This window comes from Amia ocellicauda, chromosome 6 (genome assembly GCF_036373705.1).
Source record: "Amia ocellicauda isolate fAmiCal2 chromosome 6, fAmiCal2.hap1, whole genome shotgun sequence".
Classification (NCBI taxonomy): Eukaryota; Metazoa; Chordata; class Actinopteri; order Amiiformes; family Amiidae; genus Amia; species Amia ocellicauda.
The window spans coordinates 40955538-40978073 of record NC_089855.1 but is presented as its reverse complement, the minus strand read 5'-3'; the positions used below and the strand labels follow the sequence as shown (position 1 = coordinate 40978073).

The following is a 22536-nucleotide window of genomic DNA, read 5'->3' as shown; positions in this document are numbered from 1 at the left end:
TATTTTTGTGTGTTTGAGTCAGTGTGTCTGTATATTTGTCTATCTGTCAATCTTTGTTGTTTTCTACCTGTCTATCATTATCTCTGTCTATGTGTGTCTTTATTTCTGTCTATATGTGTCTGTTAGTCTTCCTGTGGTTGCATATCTGTGATCAGTTTGTTTCATCAGTCTTTGGTTGTCACCTGTCTATCAAACTGTCTGCATCTGCCTGCCTAGAGAGGGCTCACAGTCACAGCTGTATTATATATCATATAATCATATATCCACAGTGTATTTTAGTTATCTCAGCACACACTGAGTAATGCTAGCTTTCCCCTTGATCATACACAATCAAACACAATCATTATTATTCATTATTCGTCTCCCTAATAACCTGAAATGATAAACACACACACGATTATCAGCATAGCATTCTTTATTGTACTTATCTGTTGTTTGTGTGTTTTGTGGTTTTGTCAGTCCAGACTGCAGTGTGCTATGTCTTTTGTCTTTGCGTCCATGTGTTCTGTTTGTTTTGATCTGGCGCAGCTCCCAGTTTCTGAGTCAGGTGTTCAAAGCTGAGTATCAGTGCCGGCAGGGGTTAGTTTTAACAGGCTGGTCCTGCACGGGGCTTGCGCAGTTTACTGGTTAGTTAACTTAATTATGCATAAACATAACATAAACTTAATTATGCTATGGTAGTTTGGTGTGTTAAGTAAGTATATGTACAATTGCTTGACAGTTTAAAGTGATGTCATACTAAACTGTGTTATACTTCAATATACCATAACTATACTATTCTCTTGGAACCCTCTGACACCCCATAGACTATCTCTGTGTCTATGTGTCTCTCTCTGCCCAAAGAAAAAGGGAGAAGCTGTGCATAATTCTGTATATTGGCAAATTAAAGCATTTTCATCCTTCACACGAATCAACGTTCTACTGTGGTGGACCTGTGTAATGCTGAGAACTCGTGTCTGCGTGGCTTGGTCCAAATCCTGAGCTGGGAACTGCCACCTGCACACACGACAAATGTATTAACAGAGAGGTAGGTAGCAATCACATTATTATTGTAGACGATTTCTAACACCCTTATTTAATTTGTTAATAACAAATACAATGTTGCAATGGGTGCTTGTCCTGTTCTGCAGATTGACTCCATCAACAGTAACTGTACATGATCAAATCAAATGCAATGAAGGTGGGATAATGTGTCATGAAGAAAAAGAAACATTTTTCTTAGTTTGAACACCAAACTTATTTGATCTGCATAGAATAACACAAAGATGTAGGAGTCATGTCCCAGGTGATTGGGGAAACTGATCAAACTTCCATCATGCAGCTTGATCTCAAATAAAGGGCCCTTGTGAGTGATGAATATCTGAAAGAGAGAGAGAGCAATAATCAACATAAATGGCCCGATGTTCTAAAGTTTGGATCGGAGGGCAAGCACTTGCATCGCAGACCCTCTCACGTTCATTGATACAGGGCACATGCCCCAACCACACAGACATCGCTGCTCTAGAGGCAGTTCAGAGGAGAGCAATTAGACTTATTCCAGGTTAGAAGGGATGTCCTACTGAGACACTGAGGAACTGAACCTTTTCACCCTGGAACAGAGGAGACTACGTGGGGACTTGATTCAAGTCTTCAAAATCATGAAAGGCATCGACCACATCAAACCAGAGGACCTTTTCCAGATCAGCAGGGACACACGGGGACACAAATGGAAATTGGGCTTCAAGGCATTCAAGATGGAAAACAGGAAACACTTCTTCACACAGAGAGTTGTCACAATCTGGAACAACCTACCCAGTGATGTGTTGTAGCTGAAAAGTTGGGAACATTTAAAAATAGACTGGACAGGATCCTTGGATAACTTAGTTATTAATGGACACCAACCGAGTACGATGGATCGAATGGCCTCCTCTCTTTGTAAACTTTCTTATGTTCTTATGAGTGCAATGGTAAAGTTTTATAACATAGCAAATGGGTGGCTTCCAAGCAACTGAGAGGCTCACCAAGTTGAATCAGAAATTGGCGATTTTAAAACAAAAGGTACCAAAGCCAGTACCATAAATTATTGATGTGGTAACCACAAATTCATTTTTCCTTAAGCAGATACCTTATCCAGTCTGCTACGCCTCATTTATCTTACTATTTATTTATTTATTTATTTATTTTCTTTATTAGCAGACACCCTTATCCAGGGCAACTTACAACTTACAGTGCAGTTCAAGGCATAATACATTTAAAATATTTAGAATTTATATTCTAAATATATATATACACCGATCAACCATAACATTATGACTACCTGCCTAATATTGTGTAGGTTCCCCTTTTGCCGCCAAAACGATAGGTTGCGAATGCAACCCCAGTTATCCGAGAAAGAGAAACCGCCCAGAGGGGGAGGGGCTATGCAGTTATTCATGGGACCTCTGTGAACGTAAGTGTGTCAAAGCTGCTTACCGGACCTGGGGGGTGTGTCCCCCCCCAGCAGACCCCCTGAGCCAAACCGGTGCCAAATCCGCTTCACCAGTTGTGGTTGAAGCCGCCACTCAGATGCCAGAGGAAGCCCCCTGGAGAGGAGGTCTGCCGCTGTATTGGAGCGACCCGGGAGATGAACTGCTTGAAGCGAGCAGAATAGGGGATGCGCCCAGAGCAACAGGTGGCGAGCCGGACGATTGAGTGCAGTCGATTGCAGTCCACCCTGCCTGTTGATGTAGTAAAATACTGTATTATTGTGAAGTATTTTACATCACAAATTTAAAAACATTCAAAATTTGAATACTCATGATTAAAAAAAAAATTTAAAGACAATTCTAAAATCACTTCTTAATGTGACTTAAATTCGAAAAAAAAATAATACAGAAACTCAAATAACATGCCATTAATCAACCAAAACTGCCAAACCAACAAAAAAGGTCAAATACATTGAAATTAACTGAAAATGCATCAGACAAATCAAAAAACAAATAAAATAATAAAACCAAAACAGTCTGATGCATTTAAAAGTTAAATCCAAACGGCCAATGTATTTGACAAAATAACAGAACAAAACAACCAAAAAAAAACAAACAAACAAACAAAGTGCATTTTAAAATCAAATCATGCTTTAAAAACAATTAAAATTCATTTTTTTTTAATCATTTTTAAAAGCAATCATTAAAAAAGGTTAAAAGATCTTGAACTCGGGCTCCAGCAGGGGGAGATGGCTGTCCCCGGAGGTGGGTCCCATCATGGGATCCTGAGCTCCCCCAGATCTTGTATGTGTCAGTTCTTAAAGGCTTCCTCCTTGCCCCTCTGGTGGACCCCCAGATTGACATGGTCTCTTACTAGTACCATGCCCCTCCGCGCAATGACGACTGGGTCCAGCTCCTGCTTGTTGAACAGACAGATGTTCCATCCCTCCCACAGGGCCTGTTTCATTGCGCAGACGACACGCCACCAGCACCTCAGGGTTGATGATGTAATTCCCCTGGCTGAACCATAAAGGATCTGCTGGGCGGTCGCCCGCACATTAACGGCAAACCTGCGGAGGAACGGAGAAAACAGGAGCCAGACCCTGCAAGCGGAGGGGCAATCCCTAAAGATATGAGCCTCCGTCTCCTTTCCCAGGCAACCCTTGTAGGGGCAGATGTCATAAGGGGCTAGGCCCCTTCTGTGCATGAACACTCGGGTGGGGAGACACTGACTGCGTGTTTTTGAGGCAAACGTGCGTAGCGTTAGCCCAGATAAACCAGCAGGTTTCGGGAGGGAAATCTTCTATCCGGCTGGTCTCCTGGATAGATCTCATCTGACTACAAATGGTCTTGTAATCCCAGGAGGCCAGCACGACTTTATGGAGGCCTACTTCGAGTGCAAAGGCTCGGAGCACCCTGTAGAATGGCGGGGGATCCCGCGAGTGTGGCCTGGTGTTATCCATGAGCCGAATGGTCTCAGGCTGCTGGCAAAATAAAAGTGGTTCATAAAACTCACTTTCTTGCCAGCAGCCTGGATCTTCTTGACCACATATGCCAACCCCTGCACCTTTATAAGCCGCACAACGTCCGGGACCCATCCAGGGTACCCTTCACCATCTGCACTCTTTTCAGCATCTCCATTTTGCTCCCCCAGACAAACCTGTTTGATGTAGGCCACACAGCCATGCTGTCTGTCCAGATCAGCACGTGACGGTCCCGCAGGACTGGTATCAAGTGTCTCGTGGCCAGGCAGAGGCCCAGAGTTCGAGCACATTGAGGAGTGCGTTGTGGGTAGACCTGAGCCAGCTGGGCAGACTGTTCCCTCTCTCGCAGTGAGCGAGTGAGCATGGCCTCAACTGCAGGGCCAAATGTGAACCCGGGCAAGATAGATGCGTCAATAAAGCGGGCCCTGTCTGACTCCGGGACACGTCTGGCCTGGGATAGCCACAGCTGGCGTCTCGCAGCCACCATCACTGCCAAGGACCGGCCTGTGGCCCAGGCATCCTGACGCAAGATGTCCACCAGGAGGTCACCCGTAGCTGCCAGTTCTCTGAGGGGGCCCACAGACTCAGGGCCAAGGGTCTCTATCAAGCCAACCATGTAGAGAGCAAACAGGCTGGCAGTGTTCTGCTGGCGTGCCACCTGAGCCCCAGCTGCATAGGCTTTTAGGAGAAGGCGCTCTGTAGCCCTGCACTGCCTGGTAGGGCAGGCAAGGTCCTGGGGTTCAGCCGACGCCGGCGGGAGTGACACCAGGGTGGCAATGGTTGAATCCACCAAGGGGAAGGACAGAAGACCTGCTTCCTGAGCACCTTGGACTCAGCTAAAGGCCTCACCGCCACGGGGCGGGGCGGGAGCCGAAGCCGGCTTGTTCCATGTGACCTGCAACTCTGTGAGGAAGTCAGGCAGCATGGGAAGTGCTCTTGGGGGCTGGTGGGAAGGGGCCCGGCGTTCAAAAAGCTGGCCATGGGACCTGCAAGTGCTGGGCTGCATGCTGGACTATATCAATAAAGTCTGGCGGTGGCAGTGGTGGGGGTCAACCTCAGCTGCGGTGGTGGAGGGGCTGGCCTCCTCCTGGCTCCGTATGTCCCCATCCATATCCTCTGAGTCAGAGACAAGGTAGAACAAACTGTCTCTTGCCCACGAGGCCTCCAAGCTCCCTTCAGTGAGGAGGGGTGCCATCAGTGGTGGGGGCTCCCTGTGCCCAGAGGGCAGAGCTGGCTCAGAGGTTTGAGGAGCCACAGTGTGAGCCTGCTGTGGCAGCATTTGAAGCCACAGGATGTCCCCCCAGAGACAGAATAACAACAAAAAAATCCAGAAAAACGCATTTCAAAAAAGTTATAAATTGATTTGCATGTTAATGAGGGAAATAAGTATTTGACCCCTTCGACTTAGTACTTGGTGGCAAAACCCTTGTTGGCAATCACAGAGGTCAGACATTTCTTGTAGTTGGCCACGAGGTTTGCACACATCTCAGGAGGGATTTTGTCCCACTCCTCTTTGCAGATCCTCTCCAAGTCATTAAGGTTTCGAGGCTGATGTTTGGCAACTCGAACCTTCAGCTCCCTCCACAGATTTTCTATGGGATTAAGGTCTGGAGACTGGCTAGGCCACTCTAGGACCTTAATGTGCTTCTTCTTGAGCCACTCCTTTGTTGCCTTGGCTGTGTGTTTTGGGTCATTGTCATGCTGGAATACCCATCCACGACCCATTTTCAATGCCCTGGCTGAGGGAAGGAGGTTCTCACCCAAGATTTAACCGTACATGGCCCTGTCCATCGTCCCTTTGATGCGGTGCAGTTGTCCTGTCCCCTTAGCAGAAAAACACCCCCAAAGCATAATGTTTCCACCTCCATGTTTGACGGTGGGGATGGTGTTCTTGGGGTCATTCCTCCTCCTCCAAACACAGCGAGTTGAGTTGATGCCAAAGAGCTTGATTTTGGTCTCATCTGACCACAACACTTTCACCCAGTTCTCCTCTGAATCATTCAGATGTTGGCAAACTTCAGACAGGCCTGTACATGTGCTTTCTTGAGCAGGGGAACCTTGCGGGCGCTCCAGGATTTCAGTCCTTCACGGCGTAGTGTGTTACCAATTGTTTTCTTGGTGACTATGGTCCCAGCTGCCTTGAGATCATTGACAATATCCTCCCGTGTAGTTCTGGGCTGATTCCTCACCGTTCTCATGATCATTGAAACTCCACGAGGTGAGATATTGCATGGAGCCCCAGACCGAGGGACACTGACAGTTATTTTGTGTTTCTTCCTTTTGTGAATAATCACACCAACTGTTGTCACCTTCTCACCAAGCTGCTTGGCGATGGTCTTGTAGCCCATTCCAGCCTTGTGTAGGTCTACAGTCTTGTCCCTGACATCCTTGGACAGCTCTTTGGTCTTGGCCATGGTGGAGAGTTTGGAATCTGATTGATTGATTGCTTCTGTGGACAGGTGTCTTTTATACAGGTAACGAGCTGATTAGGAGCACTCCCTTTAAGAGAGTGCTCCTAATCTCAGCTCGTTACCTGTATAAAAGACACCTGGGAGCCAGAAATCTTGCTGATTGATAGGGGATCAAATACTTATTTCCCTGATTAACATGCAAATCATTTTATAACTTTTTTGACATGCGTTTTTCTGTATTTTTTTGTTGTTATTCTGTCTCTCACTATTAAAATACACCTACCATTAAAATTATAGACTGATCATTTCTTTGTCAGTGGGCAAACATACAAAATCAGCAGGGGATCAAATACTTTTTTCCCTCACTGTATATGCAACCAGGTCAATAGAGAGTAAAAATCCAGTGAGGCAGTCACTGGTGGAAAACAACAAACATGTACTACTCTCTATTAACCACGCAGAGAGACAGCACCGGGCTAAACGCACCGAGGTGCACCAAAACGCACAAGCGCTGGGGCCTGCGGGTAGCGGAGCACACTTTGCAAAGTCAAGGTCGATGTTAAGATCACACTGGATACAGCGGAGCTGTACTCTGACTCAGGACTTGCTGTGGAGCGGCACCGAGACGCGGAAGCACCGAGGCGCACCAGGCTGAAGATCGGCAGGGCCCGCAGGTACATAGCGTTTAAACATACTGAGGCTGACTAAAGTCACACTGGACACAGCGGAGATGCACTCAAGCACTCAGTGTGCAGGCGAGAGCCATTTCCCTGAAAACAAAAACACTCCTAGAGCCCTAGGAGGAAGGGAAATGCGATCCTAATCTTTAGCCGCAGCCGCGGGCTACAGTTGATGGTGTAGTCGGGGAAGGTGCCACCTTCCCGGCTAGGAATCGGCAACCGAGGACCGGGGGGTCCAGGGACCAAGGGGGCCTAGCAGACTTTTTTTTTCTGCGCTCAATTGCCTGAAAGGAAATTGATTGCTGTGGAAAGAAACCCTGCTGATGAAGGGGGATTAGACACAGCAATACAATTTAATAAGACAATGAAAGTCTATATGTAAATTGTCTTTAATGTTCACGGATCCGTGGTTCGAGTCCCAGTTGTGAACGGCAAAAGAGGAAGAATGGGGGTGTGTGACCCACAATTATAGCAGACGGAAGAGGGGGTCTGCTGTGGGGGACACACACCCCCCCGGTCCGGTAGGCAGCTTTGACACACGTTCACAGAGTTCCATGATTAACTGCATAGCCCCTCCCCCTTTGGTCGGTTTCTCGACTCGAAGGATAACAGCCCTGACCCGTCGAGGCATGGACTCCACTAGACCTCTGAAGGTGTGCTGTGGTATCTGGCACCAAGACGTTAGCAGCAGATCCTTTAAGTTGCGAGGTGGGGCCTCCATGGATCAGACTTGTTTGTCCAGCACATCCCACAGATGCTCGATTGGATTGAGATCTGGGGAATTTGGAGGCCAAGTCAACACCTTGAACTTATGATTCATCAGACTAGGCCACCTTTTTCCATTGCTCCGTGGTCCAGTTCTGATGCTCACGTGCCTATTGTAGGTGCTTTCGGCAGTGGACAGGGGTCAGCAGGGGCACCCTGACTGGTCTGCGGCTACACAGCTCCATACTCAACAAACTGCGATGTGCTGTGTGTTCTGACACCTTTCTATCAGAACCAGCATTAACCTTTTCAGCAATTTGAGCTACAGTAGCTCGTCTGTTTGATCGGACCACACGGGCCAGCCTTCGCTCTCCACATGTATCAATGAGCCTTGGCTGCCCATGACCCTGTCGCCGGTTCACCGCTTTTCCTTCCTTGGACCACTTTTGATAGGTACTGACCATTGCAGACCGCGAATACCCCACAAGAGCTGCAGTTTTGGAGATGCTCTGACCCAGTTGTCTAGCCATCACAATTTGGCCCTTGTCAAAGTCGCTCAGATCCTTACGCTTGCCCATTTTTCCTGCTTCTAACACATCACCTTTGAGGACAAAATGTTCACTTGCTGCCTAAAATATCCCACCCATTGATAGGTGCCATGATGACGAGATTATCACTTCACCTGTCAGTGGTCATAATGTTATGGCTGATTGGTGTATATATTATGTACAAGATATACAGTACTGTGCAAAAGTTTTAGGCAGGTGTGAAAAAATGCTGTCAAGTAAGAATGCTTTCAAAATAGGCATGTTAATAGATTTTATTTATCAATTAACAAAATGCAAAGTGAGTGAACAGGAGAAAAATCTACATCAAATCAATATTTGGTGTGACCACCCTTTGCTTTCAAAACAGCATCGATTCTTCTAGGTACACTTGCACAGAGTTTTTGAAGGAACTCAGAAGAACTAACTACAGTTCTTCTGTGGATTTAGGCAGCCTCAGTTGCTTCTCTCTCTTCATGTAATCCCAAACAGACTCGATGATGTTGAGATCAGTGCTCTGTGGGGGCCATAACATCACTTCCAGGACTCTTTGTTCTTCTTTACGCTAAAAATAGTTTTTAATGACTTTTGTTGTATGTTTGGGGTCATTGTCATGCTGCAGAATAAATTTGGGGTCAATCAGATGCCTCCCTGATGGTATTGCATGATGGATAAGTATCTACCTGTACTTCTCAGCATTGAGGAGACCATTAATTCTGACCAAATCCCCAACTCCATTTGCAGAAATGCAGCCCCAAGGGGGTGTCAAGGATAGGCTGCAGCTGGTGGGGCTGGGCTGTGGAGACAGACACACTTCACAGGCTGTGAGATGACATGGAGCCTGAAGAGCTGGGCAGGGGCCAAGAGAGACAGACACACAAGGGGAAAGACGGGTTTGTGGTCCTGGGGCCAGCAGTGCTGCATAAGGGCCTGGAACAGCTGCTGCACAGCATCAGTGGGAAGAGCATTCTGCACAGCTCAGAGAAGTCTAGTTATGACTCTCAGTGACCACATACTCATCCTGTCAGCCAGGCTGTTCACAGGACCGACATGAAGCTGCTGGAGAGCAAATGTGGGCAGCTAAACATGGGGTTCCACAGCAGCGTCTCTTCCAACAGCCATTACAGGCTGCTACTCAGTGACAAGCTCTGCCACACCTTTAAAAACTCGGTGAAGAAAGGGCGTTGGGAGGTCTAGTAATTAAAACATGTGTCTGTCATAACCCCCCTTCCCCCCACCCCCACAGAATGGCAGAAGCAAGTAGTGTCCAGGGAAGGGGACACTGGGGATCTGGAGGATACAGCAGCCTCTGGGCCCCCTGAAGGCACTCAGCCTGCTGTTGAAATCAACCAGCCCCTTCCTCTCCTCCTGGTATGGCAGTTACAGCACAGCCCATCCCAGAAGAAATCTAGGAGCAAGGTAAAAGTGTGCCAGACCATACAGACTACCATGTTAATAATGAGCGCTCTCCCCCTGAAGAAGAGCCGGGGCAGTAGCCAGTGCCAAATATCTGACTTCCTTTTGTGGAGAGGCAGTGAGGAGAGCCTGGGTGTATGAGTAGGAGAGAAGAGCGAGCAAGCAAGAGAGTGAGAGAAGTGAATTGAAACAACGGTAATGGGACTTTGTGCATTAACTCTGTTTACAGATACAGATTATGGACTTGGTTTGGCTGCTACTCTGTTTGTTATTATTATTAGAGTTTTGTGTAGTGAGGGACCTGCAAACCAGTTTCGTTTAGGCTTGACATGAGTTAGGTTTTTGTTTTGATGCATGCACAGAGCACTGTACAATAAATCTGCACTAATTACACCACATCCCCGCCTTTGTGTTCATTAAACCAAGCCTGAAGCCCCAACAGTGCTGGACTTACACCCCACCCCACACACACACACACACACACACTGCCACCATACATCCTCGCATCAAAGCTTCGTGGTATATGGGTATGGCTTAATTTAGAAAAAAAAAAAGCTAAATTGGTCATCCATAAAACAACATATTACTGGTGCCACTCCACTGGTGACACTTCCATTTTTAGGGTTTAGAAAAACGATTTCAACAATAACTAATAATCCTATTATACTGAATACAATCAACTGCTGGTGGGAGAGCCATACTCTCCTTGGTCTCCAAGACATTTTATTTAGAAACACCCCATTTAAAGATAACTTATCGATTCCTAAAGATGTAGTGAATGGGATTTTTGAAGTCTGGAGAAGGAAGGGAGTTGAGCATCTTGGAGATCTGTATAAGAACAATATTTTTTTAAGCTTTTCACATATAACTGAGATATTTAGAATACCCAAAACATATTTCTTTAAATACTTTGAATAAACTCAAAAATGTTTCCAAAGCTTCCTGAATCCCCATTAGAATAATATTTACAGTTTTTCCCAATTGTTTACACACTAAAATTGGAACATGAAATGCAATCACCGAAACCTGAAAATTGCAAGCACAATTCCTGCTTTACACTCAGTTTCCAATTCTGTATCACACTTTTTCCAAAACACTAAACACAGTTCTCTACATTAGGCACAACATTCAAAATTAAAATCTCTGTAGTCCCTTTGGAAAGCAACACCAATCACAATGCCAAGCACTATACATCAATTGGCAACACCCACTCCTCACACGTGTAAACACTAATTGCTGAATTGTTCACTTAGAAATCAGAGCTTTAGCACTAGAAAAGGCCTCAGATGAGCTCTCCTGTTTTGGAGGAAAATGGAAGTCAATGGTGAAGCAAGAGCTAGAGGTCAAGGAGTGAGAGTAAGAGGAGGAAGAGGAAAATGAGGACGAGGAAGGACAAGTTGTCTCAGATGAGATCAGGGCCACATTGGTTGACCATGTGCTCAACCATGGATTGAGTATGAGGGAGGCTGGGCAGAGAGTTCAGCCCAACCTGAGCCGCTACACGGTTGCATCTATCATCCGTACATTCAGAAATGAGAACCGGTAGGTTACCTACCATCTACACTATGCTCTTTATGAATGTATACTGTAGTATACTGCAGTCTGTCATACCATAGGCCTATGTTACTCAGTGATTGTTGGCCAATGTTACAGTAATGTAATTTCATATTGAAAGAAAATAGATTATTTTAGCTTACTGTAACCAATCATATCATATCTGTGGATCTTCTGCAGAACTGAGAGATGGTCAGGCCATGGTGGAAGACACAGGCTGTTCACACCAGAACAGGAGACTGCTATTGTGAACATGGTGGTGGCAAACAATACCATTAGACTACAAGAAATCCAGAACCACATAATTGCTGAAAACACAATATTCAATAACATTCACCAGGTTGGCTTGTCTACATTGGGCCATGTATTACAGAGCAACCGAATCCGGATTAAACAGGTCTACAGGGTGCCATTTGAGCGAAACTCAGAGAGGGTTAAAGAACAGCGCTATGAATATGTGCAAGTAAGTACTATACTGTGAATTTACTATCATATCAGCACTGTATAGACACATTACTGTAATCCAGTGTATTGTGCCTCAGCATATTAACTGCTCTAGGTCTATTTTACATATTGTTTCAGAGAGTCTTGGAGCTGGATGCCACTGCAATTCAGCACATTTATAATTACATTGATAAGACTGGCTTCAAGCTAGTCAAAAGAAGGGGACAGGGACGGACCATTATCGGCCACCGTGCCATTGTGAATGTCCCCGGAGAGTGTGGAGGGAATATCACCATGTGCGCAGCTGTTAGCCAGCAAGGCGTCCTCCATCACAATGCCAACCTTGGTCCCTACAACACCGCCCTTCTCATCACAGTCCTGGACACACTACATGGCATCTTCATTCCAGCCGAGCAGAGGGGTGGACCAGAGCAGCCCAGGTATCTTGTCATCTGGGACAACGTGAGTTTCCACCGGGCTGCTCTGGTCATCAACCACCCACAATTTATTGTTCTATACCTCCCACCATATTCCCCATTCCTAAACCCAATTGAAGAGATTTTTTCGGCATGGAGATGGAAGGTGTATGATCACCATCCCCTCGCACGTAGGCCTCTTCTCCAGGTAATGGAGGATGCACGTGGATGCGGGGGCTTTCAGCGTCTGGTTCCGTCACTCCAGAAGATTCTTTCCCTGTTGTTTCGCCAGGGAGAACATCGCTTGTGATGTAGATGAGGTGCTGTGGCCAGACCAAAATAGGAGGCGGGATGCAGCCTAATTTCTTTTGTCTTACATTTTGCATGTGTTTTTGTCTTTTTCTGTTTACAGTTTTGAAAGAATGAGCCACTTATTTTTGTACAGAAAACCCTTTATTTTACTGAATGTTTTTCCTGGTTTTCTCCAAAGATTCAGCAAACGTGTAAACAATAGGGAAAAACTATAATTAACATAACATTAACACCCAAGGGGTAAAAATCTAGATTGTACAATGTTCTGAATATTACAGTTTTTCTCGATTGCTTAAACACTACAACCAGGCTTTTGAACTAAAATTTCAAAACCATAACGCCATTTATCAAAAAGCACACCCATATCCCTAAACTATAAACACTATAAACACATGAGTCAGATTTTTTGAATTGTCACTGCAAAACAGAAGCAGGAGCAGGAGCAGGAGCAGGAGGGAGGGAGGCTGGGCAATGAGTATAGCTTCACTGTCACTTCGATCATAAGAACCTTCAGGGAGGAAAACAGGTAGGTGTACTTCAGACTGCTCTCTACTGTAACTTTTGAGTGCTGTACTCTGCTGTTACAACATATACATGTACTGTAGCTGTTGCACTATACTAATAAAAAGAAATGCATCAAATTGCCTCACATACAGATGGAGGTTCTGTATGCTTCCATTTTGTAAAAAGGATGTTACAGTTACAGTAATCAGTACTTATATTTTTGTAGGACACAGACGATCACCTGGTGGAGGCAGGCTAAGGCTTTTGTCGGAGGAGCAAGAGTGAGCTGGTAAATATGGTCATTGCCAACAATGTAATCCGGCTGTGAGAGATTCAAAGGAGAGTGATTGAAGACAATCACCCATTTCGAGGGATAAATGCCATCAGCCTCTACACAACTGATCGCATCCTCCAAAAGCACAGGTTCCGGATGAAACAGGCCTTTACAACATCTTTCTGCTGCACACTCTCCCTTTCTAAACCCGATAGAGGAGGTTTTTTTTGGCATGGCGGTGGAAAGTGTATGACTGAGAACCTCACATCTGTGTTCACATGCGTGCCAGGGGTGGATCAGGCATGCAAGAGGTTTTTACCCTGCTGCCTGGCTAGGGCCAATATAGCCTGTGATGTTGATGAGATTCTCTGGCCTGTCCCAGACCAAAGATGGGATGCTGGAGCAGAATAATTTGTTTGGTGTATTGTACAGTACATTAAGGAATAAAAAATGTCCAAATATATACATTTGTGTCTTTTGTTGTGTTCGTCATGTGAAAAGGTTTTTGAGGGGGAGAACCACAAGCAACATAACTTACTGCCGGTTTTTGTAGTATTGTTTTGAATTTCTCACTGGTGTGTAAGACTATGTTGTAGTGTGTGTGTTTTTGAGGGCTTGTGTGTAATGTCTGAGGGTAAAGTTTGTTTTTTCAGGAAGATTGAATGGTTTTGAGTGGAGAGCTTCATTTTGACCTGAAAATAGGAAGTTTGGGGAATTGGGAGAGAAGTTATGGATTTGTTTAGAGTTTCGAGAAAAGGAGGCATAATTTAAAGAAATGTTTAAGCAAACGAGAAACTATAATTTGACATACAGCCACACTGGGATTAAAGTTAAATGGGAGAAGGACTTGCAATGTGAATTTACAATGCAGGAGTGGGAAAAATTACTGGAGAATTCCTAGCAATAACTAACAAGCACTAAACATAGACTAATGCAGACTGATGCAACATACTGCGTCATACCTACTACACACCAAATAGATTGCATCAGTTCAATATAGATATTACTGTGAACTATTGTGCATGAGATAAATAAATAAAAACTAAACAAAAGAACAGAATTAAAACAATGACACATTTGAAAGAAAAATAACAATCAATGCATTAGACAAATAAAATAAAAACTATCAAACATTCAAAACAGCAATAAAACCAGTGCCTTTTTAAAATGTTAGGTTGCGAATTCAACCCTGGTTATCTGAATAAGGAAGCACTGCCCAAGGGGGAGGGGTTTCTGTGCACTTCCATAGGAACCCAATCGAAACATCACTATCGAAGCTGCCATTGGCCCCTGCGCACATCACTCAGAACTCACATCCTGTTCCATAAAACATGATGTCAGTGCAGGTTTGTCCTCTTTTGCTGGGAGCTAGGACTCCCGCATGACCTTGCAACCCTTGGGCAGTGCTTCCTTTTTCAGATTACCTATCGTTTTCTTTCAAGTCAGAAGCACTGCACAAGGGGGAGGAGTTACTGTATAACAAGGGAGGAGGCAGAGAGATCCATGTCCGCCCTGCCGAACTTGCTCCACAGTTGCTCACAAGCGGGTGGAGGCGCCATTCTGAGACTGGGGGGCCTCCCCGAGAGAGGAGGTCCGCCGCCGTGTTGGACAGGCCTGGGAGGTGAACTGCTCTGATGGAGTGGAACAGTGGCTGCGCCCACAGAAGCAGACAGCGTGCTAGACAGTACTGTGTGAGTGACCGGAGACCTCCTTGCCTGTCGATATAGGCAACCACCGCTGTGTTTTCCGTCCGAACCAGCACGTCTGTCCCATAGGACTGGCAGGAAACGAGACAGTCCAAGGAGTACTGCTTGTAACTCCAGGACGTTGATATGGAGGGCCCGTGCGGGCTCCGTCCACCTGCCGCAGACTCCACGTCCGTTGCAGACTGCTCCCCAACCTTGCTTGGAGGTGTCTGTTGTCATGACTGCTCGTTGGTAGACTGGCCCCAGGGGCACACCGAGGGTCAAATTGTGAGGGCTCCACTACCAATGGAGTGCCTTCCAGCATGCCGGAGTGACTGTGACTGTGTGTGCGTAATCAACTCAAACCACTGCTGCATCGTCCTCCATGGAAGGAGGCCGAGGTGGAGGTTCTGTGATGCTACCTCTAGGAGGCCTAGCAGCCTCTGGCAAGGGGACACCCTGACGCGAACTCTCAGTCAGAAGAGGGAGAGACACGCATGTATAGAGACAACTCTTTCTGGCGCCAGCGCATAATTGAAGACGTTGACCCCCTGACAATGCAAGGGGGCAAACATGACATCCATGCACTTGGAAAAAGTGCATGGGGCTAGCGACAGGCCAAAGGGGGGAACAACAAACTCGAACACTTGGCCATCTTAGACGAAGCAGAGGAACTTCCTGTGTACCTGCGCAATAGGGATGTGAAAGTAAGCGACTTTCAAATCCACCGTAATGAACCAGTCACTGGGCCTGATGGCCTGGGACATGGTGTGCAGGTTGAGCGTGCTGAAGCGGTTCAGGCATCTCCAATCCAAGATAGGGTGGAAGCTGCCCTTTTCCTTGGGAACTAGGAAGTGTGGGGATTAGAATCCCCCCTGCTGCCCCAGTGGGGGTGCTTCACAAATTGCTTGCTTCTCCAGGAGAGTGGCGATCTTGACGTGAAGTGCCACACTGCAACAGGTCCCTCACTCGCAGCCACACCACGCCTCAGAAGGGGGGAGGACAGACCTGAAACTACGGGGAGTAGCCAACTGTTACAGTTTGGAGTTGCTGGGAGGTGTACGGGTGGGCCAGAGACCGCTGGAATGGCACAGGCTGGAGGCACAGGAGGGGAAGGGGGCGGAAGTCCGCCAGCCGTCCTAATGGTGCATGTCATGCCAGACCGCCGGGGGTCAGGTCTTTCACGTGCTTGCGCGTGGGCACTCGTGTGCTTGGCTGCAGGGGCGCACACTGTGGGCACATCAGGCGGGGGGGGGCACGGCTGCCATGGGGGGGAGCAGCTGCCGTGGCAGGTGCGGTCGCGGCAGCCGGTGCAGCAGCAGACGCAGGTGGAGAAGCGAGCGTGTTCCCGTCTCCAAAGCTGCGTGTCTGGAGGAGGAGACGGAAGGGCTCGGGGAGAGGCAGAGATCCAGCGCCACAGAACCCCTACTGTCAAATCGCCAGAGTGGGGGATCGCCGGGCGTGGTGGTGATCGTGGCGGCGCCCAGTGGAATTTATTATTCTGACAAATTGCAATAAAAATTTAAAATTAATACCTGGCAAAGGCAAAGAAAGTATTAAAAGCTTAATATTTAATACAAAATGCAAAAATGGACAATAAATGAATCATTTTGTAAATTAAAACTATTCTAGTTAAATAAATACAAATGTATGACAATAAAATAACCCCTCTCCGCTCATCCAGACACACATTAACAGCAAAATGATAAATATAGGAATAATGTTAATTAGAACCATCTCAAAATACATTTAAAAAAAAAAAAAAAAAAAAAAAAAAAAAAAACGTATAACTTATGCCTTCTTGCCTTCTTGGATCATTCCCTGACCTTTAGCAAAGTCTCCCTTACTTTATCAGCTTGGTCGCATAGAGCTTGATGCTGTTTACTCGGCTTTCCCAGGACTTGAGAGTGAGGTCCACATGCTATTTAAGGATGGTCCATCACTGAGTAGAACCTGAAAAGAGGTTATAAACTTTCTGAACTATATCAAAGAAGCTAGTAGCCTCTGAAGACCCTTTGGCTGCATCTGCCACCATCAGGTTCAGGGTATGTACCTCATAAGGAACTTACAAACCACATAGATTTTTCTCCAACAGCCTGGCCTGCACACCTTTACTTCTTCCTTTCATGTTGGCACCATTGTCATAAGACTGTCCTCTACAGTCCTGAAAGGCAATTTTCAGATCCTCCAGTCTGTTTAGAATCAGTTCTGATAAACCAAGGCCTGTGGATACAGGGGCTATTAGAAAACCCAGAAAATACTCCCTTATCTCTGGTGTTTTCTGAAGACTGACAGTTCAGACAACCGCTCTTGGTGGCGGATATCTGGAGTGCAAATTAAAATGATTGCAAAATACTTAGACTCTTTGATGTTAGCCACCACTGAGTTTATTATTCTCTCACTGATGCAGGAGATAATTTTGAATTGTGTTTCCTAAGTATGTGGTATAATTATCTCCACTGTCAATCCTTCTGACATGCTCTTTTAAAACAGGATCAAATAGGGTAGCTCTACTTCTTTAAGGAAGTTCCCATTGTCATAGAGGTGTAAAGTGCTAACAGACTCAGCTGAGGACTGAATAATACAAACTAACAGAGTCAGAATGTCTCACCACCGCTTCCTCTCGGCTTCCATGAGGGAGACTTCTGACTGATCTATTGTTTGGCCTTTCTTTAGATGGAGCTCAAGTTCCTTCCATGCCATCATTGATTTTGTGTGATCCTGGCTTTGTTCATGTTGCTTCAGTAATGTTCCAACATTGAGAACAATTTACAGCTAAAACAATAGACTGCACTGTTGGTTTTGGAGTAGATAAGGCAACTTTGCTTAATTTTCTCTCCATTGGTGAGTGTTCTGTAAAAGTAATGGTGCTGAAAGCTTCTGTTGTCTTGTCTTTTAGGAAACCTGAAGTCTGGGTCTACCTCTGTTTACAAGTTCAGTCCTTAGTGAATCTGTAAGGGGCAATGCCCACTCAGCAGGATCAATTGGTGGACCTGTTGGAAAAAATGAATACTTGGTTAATTTTAAAAACAGATATTCCTCACAAATAGGTAAAAGGTTAATAAATATGCCAAAACAAGAGCAGAAATGGGCCATTTGCAGTAAACTCACCGGTAGTGTCACTGGCCACGTCTCTCTCCTGAAGCAGAAGTAGCTGTGGAGGTGGAAGGACCTACTATGAAACAAAGAAAAAGAACATCAATTTGACTAAATGTTTGTTATTTAATGAATGGGGTCATCTTACTTCAGAAGGTAAGGTTAATATTTATCATAATGTCTCAACAGAGCAGGTAGGGTCATTTGCAGTAAACTTACCAGCATCAACACCATCGGCACCTCCAGGAGAGGTGAATTGTCCTTGGGGAGCTCTCGAAGATACTCCAAAATACTGCAATTGTGCACCTGAGGAGATTATAGATACATTTATCAGAACTTTATGGACCTTTGTTACGGACCCAGGGTCAGGTGTTATCAAGCAGGGAACACATAGGACGAGATAGACAGTTCTCCAGAAGAAAGTAATTTAATTTTTTTTATGGAAAAAACAAAAAAACAAAAAAAATAGCTGGACAGAATAATGGTAGAAAATCTATCCCTTCACATGAGAACAGAAAACTCCTGAGAGCAGGGGGAAAACAAGTGCTACCCTCTACTCTAGCTACCTCCTTGGAGGAACCCAACCTTCCAACTGACCCATAGCAGTTCTCACACTCCCTCTTTATACCCCAAGGTCTAAAACTCCTCCCCCAAGAACATACCACTAATAACATATAAATATCTCAATATCTAAAAGTATAGACCCAAATACTGTGAATTACCCATTCTCATGATATCAATAAACTAAACTAATTATATCTAATACCATGAAAAAAACAAACCAACATTAGTACAAAGAAAAATAAAACAAAACATTATTGCAAACACCCCTTTCCTATAACCCCTTGAACCCTTCCCTTATGGCCAAAGAATTAAGAGTGGCTACCTTACTACAATAAATAGGGTAATGGCCAAGCATATATTGCACTTCTCCACCATGGCCTCTGTAACCACTTTTACCCTTCAACAACATGACTGCCAACACACCAACCCCAGCAACTCCAGCCCAACTCCCCCTTTCTCTTCACCGCAGGTAAGTTCATAAGAGTTGTTAATACCAACCATGCCCTTCTTTTTTAAAATATTTTTTCCCTTTTTTAAATACAATAAATTACCACCATTAATAACTTTTAAAAAACAGTTTAACTACAACACACTGCATCACACTAAACCAGCGACGAGTAGTGTAGTTGTAATAGTGATAGGATCACTCCCTCATCCTTACATATTGTGTATATCCTACTGTTAAACAAACAATTGTAAACATGCAATGGTCTGTCACAAGCCCAACTCAATGATATGAACAACAGTGGTGTCCTTGATATAGTTATTTTCAAAGAAAGTTTGCTTGTTTTCTATGGTTATGGACAGCAACAGAAGATCACATTACTAAAGTTAATTTTATTTTTTTTATGAAAAAAAAAAAGTATAGGTAAATATTACTTGGGCAAAGAATATTTGTATTGTAAGTCATTTCCTAACAGTTTATAACTTCAGGAGACAGTCTTATAATTTTCAAAGTATGATATGTTTTGTTTTTCTTTATTTGGCATATTTATATTCTAACTATAAAATTGTCCTATGCTTATACTCGTTTATGTAGTTTGTATTTGTATTTTTTACATCTCAAACACTTTACACTTTTAAAATGCTGTGTCCTCTTATTCATGCATCCTCTTGTTCTTTACCATTACATTACATTATTTGTTATTTAGCAGATGCTCTTATCCAGAGCCCCATTTATACAGCTGGGCATTTCACTGGAGCAATCTAATGAACCTTGCTCAAGTGTACAACAGCATTGTCCCACCCAGCATTTGAACCCACAACCTTCCAGTTATGAGTCCAGAGCCCTAACCACTAATCACTGGTAAATCCATTTCAGTCACATCTGAGAACAGGAGGATTGAGATGTTAAAATGCAATATACATACCTTAATTATTTATAACCATTACTGCATTCTACATTTTAAAATGTCATATCTACTGCAATACATTGTCTTATGTATTTTCATGTTAAATTTTATTTTCACAGGGTCTTCTAGAACTGCAGATACTTTTCTCTTGAACTATTGGAGTTAGTCTAAGACAAACTAATAGTAAAATGTTACTGTAAATAAGCATTTACTTTCTAAAAAAAGTTCAAATTTTCAGCATACTGAAAGTTTCTACATGACTACTTTAAACATTTGAGATCATCCACAAAGGCTCTGCAAAACTTGCAACAATCTGAAAATAAGCAAGGTCTCTCTGACGGATGACAATTCTAAAAGTATTGATGCAGAATTTATTTAATTGAAGAAGCCTGTACTTGTTCTGACACAGACACTGGTACTGAATGTGTGGTCTGTGAAAGAGACATGGTAAATACTTTCAGCAATACTTGAGAAATAATCAATTACCTAAATGAGTGCTACCCTATGCATGATTTTATATGATAGTATGTAATCAATCAAACTGTTCTTTATCTTTTTGTTGTTGTTTTGCTTTGTTTATAGGATGAATGCAGTAGTTGAATTTCTCACAGAGACAGAAGTGGCAATGGTCCCTGAATCATGGCTCATCACAATAAATGAGGTACAGTACTGAGAGTGTACATTTTGCATTTAATACACACTATACACTATTTGCTATCAATCACAATTTATACATAAAGGTTTTGTGTTATTGCCGATCCACTACAAACCCTTCTCCCTTGAGTCTTCATGTTTCTTACTGTTCATATTTATGTATGCATGTGTTATTTATTAATTCCTTAAATATTATTTAATCATTATTAAATAGGGTTGTTAAAATAAACACTGTGTTTGTCTTACTTTTAAAACATTTGACTTGTATTTATTGGTATTGTGTTATTTCTAAAGGTATTTCCAGGTATTTCTTCATCGAAGAAGCCATACATAATTATATTGATGCTATTTTGATGGTTGTATGCCTAATGCATTTTGTTTTTAAGTTGTGTACATAGATTTGAGAATATTAATTAAGTTAGAACACAACATTGTAGCAACGTATCTGGGGACTTCATTTTGACTTTGCCACAACGTAATAAAACTTTAAAATAAAAGCTACTTTGCAACAATGTAATTTTAACCTTGTTATAGTTTTAAAATGTATTTTCATATAATGGTGTTTTGTTTATATGTATTAACTCAAACATGCAAAAACAATTTTTTAAATAATACTAATCGTTCATGTTATTTACTGTTTGTTATTGATTGTTGTAAGTTGTGTTTTAGCACACTATGTGTTATTTTCTTGGTAAATCATTTTTGCACCTTTTTGCCATACAACCATGTATTGAACAAATAAGTGCTGGTTTTTATTTGACCTATTTTTATATATATGCACTGTATGTGTTACATAAGGGTCCAGGGATTGAATGTTACACTTGTAACTTCTTGTTCAGACATTAGAGGATTTAAATATTTTGTTGAGGTCATAACACTTTATTTACACCTCCAGTCTCGACTGTCACCCCTACTTTTTGGAGTTCAGATATGGTAAATCTAGCTAGCTCTGGTTATCTCAACGAATTATCAGTGGAGCACTAACTTTAGCTAATGGATTAAAAGGGGCTTCTTACTAAGCAATTGAGAGCTCTGTTGGAACAAAAACCAGCAGGGTCTGTGTTCTGCCAGGACCAGGATTGGGAACCACTGAGCTAGTCTCCTGCAGTCTGTGTGTTAGGCTGTGGCACCTTCTAGTCGGTTGAAGCTCTACTGCAGGCTCTCAGCCCCACTGTTCAGTCAGGCTGATCTGAACTGATTTTCTGTGTTTAAAATGCGTTTCCTATTGGCTGCAGAGGCATTTAATAATTGACTTAGAGCTTAGAGTTAATTGACAGTCAGTGTCTGGAGAAGAAGGGTTAATTATCCACAGTTAAAGACACTGCGATTGACAGCACACTGAGGGCTGCAATGGGGGTGATAAGGTACAAAAAGCCAACGCAGCACCCACCCTTCATGTCCAGAGTGGAGTCTCTGTGGGTTTTCAACTGCTGTGAGGGAGGATTGTGCTTCTGTTCCTACTGGGACAGAGAGAGAGAGAGTTGTTGGCTTATTATGGAAGAAATAACCTTCAAAAGCTGTTCTTAGAGAGAGAGAGAGAGAGAGAGAGAGAGAGAGAGAGAGAGAGAGATCTACCCACGAGTGCGTCACTGCAGCACACTGATACAGCCATGTATCAAAATAAACTACTGTATTTTTGTATTTTAAAAATACTAAAAATACTTTTACAAGGGAGCATGAAATCACTTCGCAAACCTTCCTTCTATTCCTTCCGATTTGATCTATCCCTTCACCAGTATACTGACTCAGTTGATTAAGTAGACAATGTTTGATAGCAACAGCTTTGCCTAACGAGTCATGTGATAAATCTGACATATGCAACCAGTTAACAGATCAAATATTCACATATCCCTGTGATCACCCAGATGAAGGTTAGTTTTAAAGTAACCAACAGTTTAATGTTTAACTAACAGTTTGCTAATGACTCATTCATAGCAACTAGTTTCTAAGTAATTAATCATTTGATTGTTAATCATAAATATAATAATAAATTATG

At 43.7% G+C, this 22536-nt stretch overlaps 1 long non-coding RNA gene across 1 annotated transcript; it reads right to left on the bottom strand.

Moving 5' to 3' along the window:
- Positions 1-12556: 12556 nt before the first annotated feature.
- LOC136751507 (uncharacterized) lies at positions 12557-22536 on the bottom strand. The gene is made up of 4 exons (XR_010817017.1): positions 21931-22536; positions 18190-18276; positions 17986-18049; positions 12557-17867 (listed from the first exon to the last, which is right to left on the bottom strand). It is a non-coding gene; the product is annotated as an uncharacterized LOC136751507 (long non-coding RNA).